Here is a 12259-nt window from a genome sequence, read left to right as displayed (position 1 = left end):
AACCACAATAGACTTTAGTAGACCCAATTTATTCCACCTTAACAAAAACTTAAAGTAGAAAGCTAAAAGAGGAAAAACTTAATAGATTTCTTTTCCTTTTTGTCGAAAGATTCAAGCAAGAAAAAAACGAAGGGAGGAGATTTGAGAGGCCATTATTTGGTATCAAAGGGGGCAACCACTCCACTTACACAATCTATCGTCACGCGCCTATAAACGCGTTTACTTTTTGACAGATTTCAGTTGGAAGGGAATAAAGCCTGGCCGACTAACTATGGATGCCATTTCCAAAGGGAAAAAGGAAGATGTGAAGGGGAGATCCTCGGAAAGGTATCATCCAAAAAACAGAGAGAAATAGAAAGCAGTAGACCGCTAGAGGTTTGAACCGACTCTCTCTCCTCTCTCTTTCTCTTCCTTCTCCGGGAAGAATATAAGATTGCTTAGCGTAGACGTATGTTATATTACTCGGCCAGGGATTCTTATTCGTGAGGGAACTAGGGAGGGAGCTCTGGTTTGCCGCTTTGACAGAGAAACTTCCTTCCCCTTTCTCTTCTCTCCTTCTCTGTTTCTCTATCTCCTCTGTCTGCAATCTATAAAAGGAGACAGTCTTCTCCTTCCCTCTCTTATCAGGGAAATCGCTGGGCTTTGTTTGTGTTTCGCCTCTTTGCTGCCTTCCTTTTGTGACAGAGAGAAGAACAACAGAAGAAGAGGAGAACCAAGCGATCCATCATGTCGGACCCCAAATACGCCTATCCCTACCCTGCCCAAGGTCTCTCCTCTCTCTCTCTCTCTCAGAGTCTGCTGTCTGATTTGTACAGCTTTTATGTTTGGTTTTGGTCTTGGTCCACGTCTTGTGCTCCAAGATTGTTTGTGACGTCCGTTAATTTCTCCCTCTGTCGCTCTCTCTGGTTTTGTTGATTGATGGACTGAAGAGGGTTCTCCTTCTCTTGGGTGTTATTTATTTTTGCAGGGTACTACCAGGGGCCGCCTGTCATGGCGCCTCCCCAGTATGCAGCGCCGCCTCCGCAGAGGAACGTGGGGTTCCTTGAAGGATGGTATCTCTCTCTCTCTCTCTCTCTCTCTCTCTCTCTCTCTCTCTCTCTCTCTCTCTCTGAGCATATTGAAAATATCCTGGTTTGCTTATTTGTGCTTTTTTGGTCAGCCTGGCGGCTCTCTGTTGCTGCTGTTTGATCGACGAGTGCTGCTGCGATCCTTCCGTCATATGCCTCTGGTGATTGCGTCGGACTTGGCGGAGGCCGTGGCCATTCCTACATCCTCTTCTGTTTCTATTTTTTCTTTTAGTTCCGCTTCTCCCCAGATCTTTCTTCTTCTTCTTCTTCTCGTGCTCCTGTATCCACCTGGTTTGTGATGTCTCCTGAACTGTGTGGTATATAATATAACTAACTTCATTTACATCTCTTTGGCTCTTGTTATCGGCTGGGACTTCTCATCGTCATTGTGTATAATCCCATTTGATGTGAAAACTAGTTGTGTCTTTGTTGATTGCTCTCTCTCTCTCTCTCTCTCTCTCTCTTGCTAAACACTGGAAGGAAAGATGAGGGACAATATATTCAGCCCGCGAGAACGAGCTTATGTCTATCGCGGTCTTATAAATAACGGTCTCGGCGCCGTTTGTGCCAGTATCTTGCTATTTTCTTAAATTTAGGCCTTTGAATGAAATAACTCAAATTTTAGTTTTTAAATTTGTTTGTTTTTTTGGCCTGAAGTGTTCCAACTTCCAGGGTCGCCTTTCTCTATGTTGCATTTATCTCCACTCTGCCAAACCGACAAGGAACAAACCGTTCCTGCCAGGCACGAAACACACAAAGAATATACTCTTTGGGTCCCGAAAGCAGTGGGAATAGCGTGCCACATGTGTTCTTGCTCCTGATTTTGGCGCTGCCTAGGGGTTTCGAGCTCAAGTATTGTTCTAATGAGAGTGAGAATTTCCCTCCACTCCATTTCTCGCGGGAAATTCCGAAACAAAGTCGCCCTCATGATTAAAAACGAAGGTTTGATGTTTCTCCCGATAAAGAAACCAGCATGAGTTACCTGGGCACCGGGGCAGAGCCAAGGAGGGTTCGCATGGATCTTAGTTCCACCTTAAAAAAGAATAAAATTTATATTTAAATTTTAAAAAATTTCATTTGTTTTATATAAAAATTTTAAAAAATAATATTTTTTAGACAAAATTTAAAAACTTTAATTTGACCCCTCCTCATAAAAAAATTTCTGGCCTCACCTCTGATTGAGCATATGCAATTTGATCAGTAGAAAAAAAAAAAGGCTAGGTCTCTACATGCAAGTTGAAACATATGGAGATCTCATCACTTACGAACATAGTGTCGAACCATTAGAGTAAAAAGGTTTTAGTTTTATTTTTTTAATAGACTGTGGTGAAAGCTTTTGTTCCAGATAGGTCACTTGTCGGTGCTTCTCTCTTATATTCAAAGGTGATACTCTGATCACCATTTTTTTTTGTTTTTTAACATCTTGTTAGTACGTCCGAAATGTTACTACAAGTAATTTGAAATTAGAAATCAATGGGATTCCTCTGCTCAACATTTTCAAGTTTTTGTGAGGATGAGGCAGCATATGATAGTGGAGTTTCGTTCTTGCCAAAGAGTTACGAAGATGAAGAGATGGTGCACAGTCTTCGGAGCATGACATGTGAACTCCCGACCTACTTTCAGGATGTGGCTCTAACTCATTCTCAAGGACAAGTGTTATGCCCACAGGCCTAGGCGCAAGCCAGTGCATATAACCACCTTCAATGGTGATGATCACTGAAGTTTTATAGTTGTTAGAAATTAAGCAATGATTGGAGCCTCTGTCCAACTATGTTGTGCCCCTCAAGAACGGTGTGTTGGAACTTTGCGAGGAATCTAGATAGCGCACAAACAAAAATGCAGAAATCGAAAGAGACATTCATGATTCATGTATTTCATAAAGGGAGGAAGAAGAACCTGTAGAGGCGACCGCCGACTGAATGTCGGCGGCTGTGGGAAGAACGGCTACAGTCCCCATAGAGTCGTTCCCCTGCAGAGGTAGCGGCGGCGGCGGCGGCGGCAATGGGTTTCTCTCCTCAGCCATAGCAGCCCAGTGATGGGGACAGGCAATTCACGTATGACTAAGGGGACCGATTACCCAGACCGTAAAACTTGATGTGTCTCACACCATCATAAGACACGAGTATTTATACTTAGGGTCCCAAACGGATATAGACCCGTATCGACGCAGGACTATACAGATGGGGAAATCCCAACAATCTCTCACTAGTTCAAGTCGATATCGAGGGTAAACAAAATGAATGGACTAGCCTTAAAATCCATTCCAAGGTCCTACCTTTGTTGTCTTCCAAAACTTCTCAACAAACAAATGATAATACAAAATAAATAGACAACAAACTTAATGAGAATCAACAAACTGTATGTGATCACATTCATAAATGTTTGCATAATAGTGTGTTTACATTGAACTACACAAACTCATCCTCTTAACATGTTCAAAGAACATACCAGATGCTAGCGCTTTAGTAAGAGGATCTGCAACCATATCTGTAGTTCCAATATGTTGAATACACACTAGTTGATTCTCTGTCCTTTCCTTAACAATAAAATACTTAAGTTCCATATGCTTACAAGAAGTAGTACTTTTGTTGTTGTTGGAAAATGACACTGCAGCTTCATTATCACAGTGAACCTTAAGTGGTCTATCAATAGAATCCACTATCTTGAGTTGTCCAAATTGTCTGTGATGTAGTCTCATATAATGCAATGAATTCTGTTTCCATGGTGTGAACAGCAGTCACAGTCTGCTTTTTGCTCCCCAATGAGATGGCACCTCTTGATAGAAGGAAAAAAAAACCAGTAGTAGACTTTCTACTATCGGTACATCTTCCAAGATCGGCATCAGAATAGCCAATCACTTCTAAATGGTCCACCTTGCGATATGTCAACATGTAATCTTTTGTCCCTTGAAAGTTCCGCATGACTCTCTTTACGGCCTTCCAATGTGTCATGCCTGGATTAGATTGAAATCTACCAAGCATGCCAACAGCAAAGGAAATGTCAAGCCTAGTACAAATCTGCGCATACTACAAGCTGCCAATCGCAGATGTATATGGAATGTTGATCATTTGTGTCTTTTCAAATTCGTCTTTTGGACAATCATTTAGGCTCAATTTATCCTCTTTAGCTATGGGTGTCGAAATAGGAGAACAATTCTCCATCCCATATCTCTTAAGAACTTTATTAATGTATGCTGATTGAGAGAGACTTAAAACACATTTAGATCTGTCTCGACGAATCTCAATGCCGAGAACAAATGAAGCCTCACCCATGTCCTTCATCTCAAAATGAGATGCGAGAAAATGTTTGGTTTCTGTTAGCAATTGAAGATCATTTGAAGCAAGCAAAATGTCGTCCACATATAAAGTCAAAATTATGAACTTACTCCCACATGTCTTAAGATACACACATCACATCGATCAACGATGTTTTCTGTAAACCCAAAAGTCGTAATGACTTCGGAAAACTTAATGTACCATTGACGTGAGGCCTGTTTAAGTCCATAAATCGCTTTATTAAGCTTGCATACCAAATGATCTTTACCACTCTCAGAAAACCCTTGAGATTGATCCATATATACCTCTTCATCCAAATCACAATTCAAGAAAACCGTTTTCACATCCATCTGATGTAGCTCTAAGTCAAAATGAGCTACAAGTGCAAGGACAATCCTCATTGACTCTTTAGCAGAGACAGGTGAATATGTCTCATTATAGTCAATGCTCTCCATTTGTGTGAATCCTTTAGCAACTAACCTTGTCTTGTATCTCTCTATGTTGCCTTTAAAGTCCCTCTTGGTCTTATAGACTCATTTACACCCTACGGGTTTTACTCCTTTAGGCAACGATACAAGACTCCATGTCTGGTTTTTAGCCACAGAGTCAAGCTCTTCTTTCATGACATTAATCCAGAACCTGTATTGTTTGCTTTCAACGGCTTCATTGAATATGAAAGGATCATCATCAACATCTATGAAATCACTAGGCTCTTGTAGGTATACCACATAGTCTGATGATATGGCAGATCTCCTGGCTCTTGCAGATCTACGAACAGGTAATTGATCATTTTCAATTTGTATGTCTACATCCTGTTCGTGTTCATCCTGTTCGTGTTCATCAGTATGATTTACATGTAATTCATCTGGATTTGATGCATTGCTTGTATGATTTGCATTCATGTCATCACGAGAGACAACATAATCATACACATTTACATTCTCTTTATCAGGTCTACATTCAGTATCCTGTATTTCCTCAAAAGTGAGGTTTTGTAATGCATCTAACCTAAATGAGCCATCTTCCAGAAACTTAGCTTTATCTATTTCCACAATATGTGGTGTATGAGATGGACAACAAAACCTATAGCCTTTCGATCTTTCTGGATAACCAATAAAGAAACCACTGGTTGTTCTAGGATCAAAGGCTTTTATGTAGGGGTTATACAATTTAGCTTCAGCATGACATCCCCATATGTGCATATAAGAAAGAGAAGGTTTCCTACATGTCCATAACTCGTAAGAAGTTGTAGGAACAGCTTTAGTAGGAACCCTATTTTGGATATGCACTGCTGTCCTGAGAGCTTCACCCCACAAGGTTAGAGGGAGAGTAGAGTAATTTAACATAGCTCAAACCATTTCTTTAAGCGTACGATTTCTTCTTTCAGCAACACCATTTTGGTAGGCACTGCCTGGCATGGTATATTGAGGCACAATGCCTTCTTCCTTTATAAATCGCGCTAATGGTCCCTCCCTTTGTCCCATCTCAATGAACCTACCATAATATTCACCACCTCTATCTGATCTGACTATATTGATAACCTCACCGGTTTGTTTCTCTACTTCTTTCTTATAGTCCTTGAAAACTTGACACACATCGGATTTTTTAAAGATTAAGTAGAGATACAAATACCGAAAATAGTCATTTATAAATGTGACAAAATACTTTTCGCCTGTGTAACAAGGAGGGAAAGGTCCACAAACATCTGTGTGAACAATTTTTAATCTTTCAGTACATCGCTCGGCACCTTCTTTATATATGTTAGTTTGCTTTGCCTTTATGCAATCTACACATATGTCGTTATCTGTAAAATCAAGAGATCGTAAGATCTCTTCATTTATGAGTCTCCTTATTCTCTTTTCAGAAATATGACCCAAACGGCAGTGCCATAGCATGTATGAATCATCCTTTATGGTACTACGCTTATTGTCAATTATATTATGACTAGAAACCAACGATTCAGGAGATTGGATCTTCACATTCATCTTGTATAAACCATCACACAAAATAGCAGAACCAATTTTATCAAGATCTTTATAAATGAACATCTTTGAATTCTCAAACTTTAAACAGAAATCAAATTTGTCCAGTCTTGATACAGAAATCAAGTTTCTACTATATGATGAAACAAAGAAAACATCATGAAGATCCAAAACAAAGCCAGTATGAAGCCTAATCTGGCATTCTCCTACAGCCTTCACACGTGAGCGCATTTTGTTTCCTGAGAAAATGCTTCTCTCATGTAGCGTTGGTTCCCTTTTGCTCAGAAAGTTCGGTAAAGAATTGGCAATATGCACAGTAGCACCAGAGTCAATCCACCAGCTATTAATAGGAACATGTAACATATTACTTTCAAGTGAAACAAATGACATGTTACCTTTCTTCTCTAACTAATTCTTATACTTGATGCAGTTTGACTTCTTATGCCCTTTTTTCTTGCAAAAGAAACACTTTATAGGAGCTAAGTTAGTCTGCGCAGTTTGAGAAGCAGATTGACTTGATGACTTCTTCTTGGCACTCCTTTTCATTAAATTTTTCTTTATGTCAATTTTACCAGCCTCAGAGTGAGAAACCACATGTGCACTTTGCAACTTCTCACCTTTCATTCTTTCCTCCTCTTCAACACACTTAGACATCAATTCATTGAATGTCCATTCAGTATTGTGTGTGTTGTAATTGATTTTAAAAGGAGTGTATTCAGCTGGTAAAGAGGTCAAAGTAAAGAATGCTAAGAAAGATTCAGAAATAGTCAACTTCATGTCATTTAATTGAGAAGCAATGTTCCTCCTTTCTAACATATGCTGGCGAATGTTACCCCCTCCTTGATATTTCATAGATATTAATTTTGACATTAGGGTACTGGCTCTGGCTTTATGGGAGCTGACAAACTGAGCCTCAACTGCATCCAAGAACTCTCTCACCGTTCTACAAGGTGGGATAGCACCACGTATCTTCTTAGCGACCCTTGATTGCAAAAGCAACAAACTTAGTCGGTTAGAATGCTCTCACTTATCAAAGTACACTATTTCATTATGTGTACTTTATGGTGTAAGAGGTGGTGGCTCAGGTCGCCTCAAAGTCATATCTAGATCCATATACCCCAATATAAACACAACATTTTCTTTCCATTCAGCATAATTGGAATCATCAAGTAAAGGGATAGAATTTGAGTCATTAAAATAAATAGAACCAGGCACTGCAGACGACAAAAGATATCTATAAATTGACATGCATTATATGAGACAAATCATATGGAACAGTAAACCAAATAAAAGGCTTTTTATGTCTACTATTTCCAAGACAAATACCTGGGGTCATTAGGATACTACTTTGGTAATATACCTAATACGCACATGTATTCCGTCTTAACTTTATCTAGTAAAACTAGGAAATGTAAATCCAAACTATAGTTAAGCATAACACCTTTGGGTGTAAAATGACAGAACTATTTAAGGATCTATTTTCCTATTTTACTCTACTTATTCTCCTGAACATAACATACTACCTTTGGGTAATTATGTTACTTCAAATGAGAATAAATACAAAATGAAACACTAATGTGCATTTAAATCATGCGTAGTCACTTTGGTGAGGTATGACATGATTTAACTAATCATATGCTCTTTACATTAACGTTATCGTATAAAGTTTATGATCATGCAATAAAACTAACTTTAGCATAATCCTAAACAAAACATGATACAAGAATACGTTATAATAACACATATAAAATGAAATACACGAATCACATGAATCATTTCTGCATAATCAACTTAATACTATCTAAATTGTTCATTAAAGTTCCATAAAACATAATGAATCGGTCCCGTATCGATTTAAAATGATCGAACCAATCCATTAAACACCCTAAATGGGCATACAACCACATATACCAGCTCCCTCTAGCTTAGAACTGGTCCCGTATCAGTCCTAAATGGACCGAACCAGTGGAAAACTAGGTGAATCAGTCTGAAAAAATAGATAGAACCGGTGTCAAACAACTCTGAATCGGTTTGAAAAGACCCGAATCGGTTCTGAAACTGAATGAACCGGTCTGAAAATCAACTGAACCGGTCCAGAAAAATCCGAATCGGTCCCAAAATGATCGAACCGATCTTGAAACGGATCGAATCGGTTCTGAAACGGACCGAATCGGTTCTGTTTATAAAATCGAACTGAATGGATACGGATCGGGTCCAACCGGACCCGACCCGATCCGAAAAATTGAAATCAAAGCGGGCGGCAGAGAGGGCGCAACGAGATTTTTTTTTTTTTAAACGTTTATGGATCCGGGTCAGGTCAAGATTGACCCGACCCGGGTCCGACCCGCCTCCCCACCTTCCGCCCGACCGTCTCCCGTTCGACCTAGCGGGCGGTTTCAGGGAAAACGAAACCGTCGCTCGCCTTCCCTACGCCGAACGGCGGAATCGCCTCCGGCGGGCCATGGGCGGGCGCCGGTAGGGCCTCATGGCGCCGTCCGGCAGCGGGTAAGACCCCAGCGGTATTGTTTTGAAGGTGGGTGGCGAAATCGGGCGAAGCCCTTTCTCCCGCCCCCTCTGTTTTCGTCTGGTGGATGCAGTAGCGGCAATGGGAAGACACCAACGGCTTTGGGTGGACGCCAGCGGACCTGATGAGCCCATCCGACAACATTGTTGTCGTCAGCGGTCGCCCTTTTCTGGCCGGTACCCCTCCAAACTGCCGCTCCTCCCTGTCGTCCCTTTCCCTTTTTCTGTTTTTCCCTTTCTTCGGGCGGCTGAAACGGAAGCCGACGGCTTCCATCGCCCACGCGATGAAGGCCGTTGCTCCCTTTCCTCATGTTTGACCTTTTCTGTCTCTCGCTGCAACAAAAGCACAGAGGCTTCCATCACAACGGAGGGCGACGGATTCTGCCCCAAAACAGTGGGTGGGCGCCGGCAAGACGCACGTCTGTCGCCTCTCCCTGTTCCTTTCTATGCTGCTACAACAGAAACCAACGTTTCCACAGGCACGCCGGTGCCCTCTTCTTCCACGTTTCTGCCCTATTTCCTTAGAGAGAAGATAGAATGCAAAGGGAAAACGCGCAAAGGAATTGTTAAGTGGGCCCATAACCCATTGTTGGAACTTCGCGAGGAATCTAGATAGCGCATAAACGAAAATGCAGAAATCGAAAGAGACATTCATGATTCATGTATTTCATAAAAGGAGGAAGAAGAACCTGTAGAGGCGACCGCCGACTGAATGTCGGTGGCTGTGGAAAGAACGGCTACAGTCCCCATAGAGTCGTTCCCTGCGAAGGTAGCGGCGGTGGTGGCGGCGGCAAAGGGTTTCTCTCCTCAGCCATAGCAACCCAGTGATGGGGACAGGCAATTCACGTATGGCTAAGGGGAGCGATTACCCAGACCGTAAAACTTGATGTGTCTCACACCATTACAAGACACAAGTATTTATACTTAGGGTTCCAAACAGATATAGACCCGTATCGACGCAGGACTATCCAGATGGGGAAATCCCAACACGGTGGACCAGATATGAAGACCGAACATTCTGCTCCGACCCTTCACTCATCCTTTCGGCCAACATTTATAGTTGTTGCCAAATGTTGGGGACTCCAATCTGAGTTCTGCCATGGTCGAACCAGTGAAAATTCTTGTTCTCGAACATTCTCTTTTTCAAATGAAAAAGCATGTCAATTTTGAAATCGTCACTATTCTTTTTTTTTTATTTATTTATCAGATATCTCAATCACGAGGTCAATATCGATGGAATATGTTAAGAATTTCAATCTTGATGTGGTCTATGAAATTTTTCCTCGTAAAAGACAAGTTGTCAGCAAGTAGAGTGAAAATCACGGGGGTAGTCGTCGTCTGATTTTTAGAACTCTTCGCCCATCCATTCAGTCCACAAATAAAAAACTTTGGGGTTGTGGGATGGCAATCCAAAAACTGTTGTGAAGGCAGAAACTGGTTTTGCCTTCAATACAACATTTTTGGATTTGTTTGAATGGCAGCAAACCTTGAGAAAATCCTTGTTTCTACAAGACTTAGTTTTTCAAGAAGTGAGCAAAAAGCCCGAAGCCCCTTCCTGATCCCCTAAGAGGCTGTTTGGTAATAATAACAAACTGTTACTGTCTGTCTAATGAATCTGCTTTAAAAATTGGAACAGTTTTATTGAATACTTTGTTACATTGTTATATGAATCTGCGTCAATTGTTAAGGCAAATTCATTAGAAAGTGGCAATATGTACCTCTGCTAAACAGCCTGTAAGGTTACCTAAAAAAAAAGGGGTTTTAAATGTATCATCTAATCACAGGAATTCGGTTTGAAAATTTTTGTTTTCTGTCCAAGAAAAAAGATGAATACAAGCGCTCCCTTAAGGGTTTTCCACCGCATTTGGGAAAGACCATTAAAAATGTTCGTTCCTTTTTAATGAAGTTCGGTTTTGTAAATCCATAAAAGATCCCAAAGGGTGTCCTGCTCCTGACTCCTGAGGATCTTCTGCTGTAAATCTATAGATATTTACGAGGCACGCTTTGGTTAGGCTTCCGTTTTATTTCCCTGAGCATGTCTCTAGCTCGTGTGCTGCTGTACTTTCAAATTTTTTGGAATACAAAGTGTGTGGCGAAAGCAATTTATGAATTAAAGAGTAATATTTAAATTGTTTTTGATAAAAAAAAATATTTGTGTTTTTTGGAACACATGTTTTTTTTTAAAAAAAATACCATGTTTTTGCTCCAAGAAACATGTTAAGGATGTTGTCCTTAGATCCAACAATCAAAGGCTAGATATAATCACACCATATTTTTTTTAACAAGAATCTGGTGTTCTTAGAATATGCATTCTAAAAGCATGTATTCCAAGAATCTTCAAACCGTAGTCTCAATATAATATCTGTGGAACTCTGAGAAATCTTCGTTTTTTCCAAATAAACAGCTTGGCTATAAATCATTTTTTACTTATCTCTAATTTGTGTCCACTCTGCAAAGATTGACGACTCGACTAGCTGGGCTATCATCATCATACTTCCAACTCCAATGTCTAAAGAAGAAAGCATCCGATCAAGCAAGAATAGAAACACGAAACAAGGCATAGGATAAGTATAAATTACTTTGGATGCAAAAACTATAAATTAGTGCTTTAAGAGCTTCATAAGAATCAAAGCGGTACAAACAAGTAGCCAAACCTTCCTTGACATTCGGGGAAACGGGGGCATGAATGACTCCCCACATAAATTTTCTGATTCTGCTCGCGTTGGGTGGTTTCCACAATTTATGATCTTCTAATTTTGTTCCATTCCAAATGCGATAGGCTCCCGCTGATTGACTAAAAGTGCAGTAGAAAAATACGAGAACTTTCTTGTGCACGGCGCGGGTGAGCTTAGCTCATGAATATTAACAAGGATAACACCAAGAAGAAGCTTAGGCCTCATAATAACACATAAAAAACTATAACCATAATTGGCAAACTAACCGATCAGAGTTGCGAATCGGCTAGGATCATTCATTTATTAAGTCACGAGTCAGGGTTCATCGAGTCTATTGCGATTGTCATCTAATTACATGTTCCTCTTTATTGTCCCTTCTTGAATACTAAAGTTTGTTAAATGTTACAAACTTTACTAAATATACATAAATACTTATATTACACGTTATTCAGTTTTAGTTGATGAGAAAATGAAACATGAAATCCCATTAACAAATACTTGATAGCGAAAGTCCACATGTTTCTGCCAATTTAGTTTAAATAAATCCCCGCTTATTCTTATTAGTAAATAACCACTACAAAACACGCGTGCAGCTTCATATTGGATTAAAAACATCAATAAATGTATTTGCTGGAAACTACCCATACGTGAAGAGAAGCACATTCCACATGGTCGGATGTGAGAGTTTAAAATGTCAAATTTGCTTCCACATTTGCAAACTAAAATTTTTCCTGACG

The 12259-nt window shown here is 40.2% G+C and overlaps 1 long non-coding RNA gene across 1 annotated transcript; it reads left to right on the top strand.

Moving 5' to 3' along the window:
- The first annotated feature begins 289 nt into the window (after positions 1–289).
- LOC116253116 (uncharacterized) lies at positions 290–1410 on the top strand. The gene is made up of 3 exons (XR_004172400.2): positions 290–766; positions 968–1052; positions 1160–1410. It is a non-coding gene; the product is annotated as an uncharacterized LOC116253116 (long non-coding RNA).
- Positions 1411–12259: the final 10849 nt, after the last annotated feature.

This window comes from Nymphaea colorata, chromosome 4, assembly GCF_008831285.2.
Source record: "Nymphaea colorata isolate Beijing-Zhang1983 chromosome 4, ASM883128v2, whole genome shotgun sequence".
NCBI lineage: Eukaryota > Viridiplantae > Streptophyta > Magnoliopsida > Nymphaeales > Nymphaeaceae > Nymphaea > Nymphaea colorata.
Note: the sequence above shows the minus strand (reverse complement) of the source record. Positions and strands in the feature narration are given on the sequence as shown.